This window comes from Diplotaxodon limnothrissa, linkage group LG18 (assembly GCF_057381915.1).
Source record: "Diplotaxodon limnothrissa isolate DT_005_m linkage group LG18, D_limnothrissa_male_GT1.1, whole genome shotgun sequence".
Classification (NCBI taxonomy): Eukaryota; Metazoa; Chordata; class Actinopteri; order Cichliformes; family Cichlidae; genus Diplotaxodon; species Diplotaxodon limnothrissa.
In genome coordinates this window covers 22,049,610-22,052,837 of record NC_140613.1, presented here as the reverse complement: position 1 = coordinate 22,052,837, position 3,228 = coordinate 22,049,610, and positions in this window count along the sequence as shown.

Genomic DNA, 3,228 nt, shown 5'->3' with positions numbered 1-3,228 from the left:
CCAATGGAATATCACTCCGCAGCGCAGCCTGCGGGAGGACACTGACGCTATAACATCAGCGGTGTCCGATTTCAGCTAAAAAGGGAAAAAAAATCGAGCCAAGCACGCTTCAGTAGCGTTGTTGTGTACTGATGCAGCGTTGGTTGTACACACCGCAAAATGTCACCTTTTCGTAGCTGCGAACGAAACAGAAAAGGATCTGAGTACCAATTTGGAGGGGGTCTATGTGTACTGGCGGATGGGGACAGCGGAAAGCCTAACAGACTAGACGAGCAGAAGATGGAACGATAATATCGGGGGGAGGACCAATAGGATGCGAGGAAATTTTGATTGGCATGTGGGCCGTCCAAATATGTTTCAATATCGACTTCAGGGGCTGTCTCATTTTGCCTATGGGCTTCCCTGCATTTTAATTTTGTTCTCAAATAGCGCCCGAGCTACGAAAAATGATCCCAAGTGTCAAACAGTTGAGGGAGTCCATCCTCTCTAAAGGGAAACATGGGTGAGAATATAATAAAGTTTGTCTTAATTGGCCATGCTGTTTGAATTCGTGGCCTAAGACGCTAAACTGCGGGGTGACCTTTCCATTAATTAATTGCACTTATCACATATGTGTGAAAATATTAAATATAAAATAGCATTGTCAACGTCAGTTTGGGTAAAGGTGTTATAGCGCAGGAAGTGAGAAAAAGCACGTGCATATGTACAGTAATCTGTATACAGATTACCTTATGATACCTATGAGAATATTGAAATTTTTTTAAGGTACGATAGTTTTACTTAATTTTCAGTGATATATAAAAAAAACAAACTAACTAAAATGTTCCTGCATGTCGAGTTCAGAAGTTGCAGGGGAAAAGGAATGGCATGGCTACTTCCTTTTGTCAAACAGAAATTACAAGTTGATAGCATGGGCCAGTGTCTAACTCACTAAAATAGCCTGGCTGGTGTTTTTCATCAGTTGTACCTTGGTGGGTATGTAAACACAACTTGTTTTGCGACTTTCTAGAGAAAACCTCAACCGGTTTGAGGGGGAAATTAAAAAAAAAAACCCCAAGAAACATCTGTGCTGGCCTTTACGAGAAAACTCATCCATCCACTTTGTGGTCTCTCTCTCTCTCTCACACACACACACACACACACACACACACACACACACACCATGCCCTGCACGCATGCAACTCAAGCACACACCTGTATGTGATTATCCATGGGACTGGTTATGTTGCTGTCTTTTAAATACACAGTCAAGGCAACATGAGGTTTTCAGTAGACCTAATATTTCTTTTCAGTGTTGCAAAAAATCCCCCAAAAATTACAACCAAATTGTTTACTTGCCCAAAGGAAATGACCATCCACGCTCAGAACTGCTTTGTTAAAGACACATGCACTTAGATGGGTAAATGCAGAAAGGGCATAAACCCAGTTCTAGCTTTTTTTGCAGCGTGAGCGCTCAGTCAGTGTGAGCACATCAACCTCATTGTGACAAAACCAGTTTTATGTCACAGATTCAGTGCAAAGCTCCTACAATACACCTGGGGAAAGTTGGTGCACGTATTCGCATGGAAGTGATCGTATCGCTGCTCTGTGCCAAACATCAAACGTTCTTTGGTCTGTTGCCTTTTTAGAAGTAGGACAAAGGGAATTGAGGAAATGCGACGTTAAAGTTGTACGGTATGGTGCAAGAAAGAAAAAAAGGGCTATATTTAGAGTGGAACTCCATTTTCCTAACCCCAAAGCGTATACCCTCCTTACCACCTACTCTTTCCTGGGCCCTTTCTTCTTCTTCTAGTCACAGGCTCTAAAGGCTTTGTAAATGGGTTACCCCCATGCAGCCACCCACGCATCAGGTACAGTATCAAAACCTGGGGCATCCTGTTATGACTTCTGGTTTCCTGTTTCCTGTAAAAAATACAGCCCCCCCTCTCCTAACACACACACAAACACAGTCTTTCATGCAGCAAACAGAGCAAAACTCTCATCAGCTGCTAACACACCATTTCAAATAGATTAGTTTGAGCTCTTGTACTTGTAATCCTGTTTCAAGAATTTGGGAAAGTATTTAGTAAGACACACACACAAAAAAACAAAAACAAAAACCGAACATCACACTGCTGATTAGATTCACTGACAGAAGATTCATCCAGATTTTTAGTGGGATTTTTTTGTGTGACACAGCATCATAGCTGTAGCCAACTGAAATATATAAAGTGGTAGTATTTTGATGAAGAATTACACCTTTTGAGCAGCTGTCTTACACTATTATTCTCTTCTAATTTGTTTTTATTTCACGTATACGTCCTCTCATTTCACATGCCACAGAGAGGAAGACGTACAAGTGTCAGGGGACCACTGAAACAGCAATAACAGCAGTGTGTGTGAATGTGTGTGTGCGCTTGTGTGTGAACTGCAGGTCCCCATTTGCCAAAATAACACTGTTTGTGACACACACCATGCTGGCAGTGCACATCTCCCACCAAGATACCTGAGCATCTCTCAACAGGGGTCAGCCCCATCACTCTTAATGAGCAGAAATCATTCTACCTTCCTGCGGTGGCTCAAGCCTGCCATGCTGACTGCTCACCGACGGCGTGAATGGTTAATTGTCGGTGGCACACGCTCCCCTCCCCATTTTTCTGAGATGTTTGCTCGTGCTGAAACTGATTTTTAGCGCCAGCATTTCTAGTGAGAGGTATCTTTCATGTTTTCAACTGCAACGGCCTTTTTAGTATCTGACGCAAGCTAAAAAAACACTGCAATGTTTGGTAAAAGCCTTCATGCTGCACTCGTTTCCTTATTTTTGTAAGAAAGAGAGAGGAGCACAATGTCATCCTGTTCTTTTTCCTAATTTTTAGCTCATCATCCCCTCCCCCTTTCTTGCAGATTGGAATTCATTAGCAATCAAAGAGCCACTGACAAACGCCCAATCTTAATTACCCTCTCATTTGCATATTTGCATATTAATGACTGCAGACTTTGCTGTTTTTATGCTGCATTAGTCCCCCTCCCGTCAACACTTAGCCACCCCGCATACTGCAACACTGTATCGTTCTCACACCTCAGTGTCTTACATTTTAATCCTGCAAGTTGACACCCAATTAAGAGAAGGCGCTTAATCAACACTAGATAGGTTTTCATTGTCCGTGCAAAATAAGAGGGAAGGAAGGGGGGATTTTTTTTCCTTCTTCACCTGGTAGTGGCTCAGGTCAATATCAAGCTTAAGCTTTA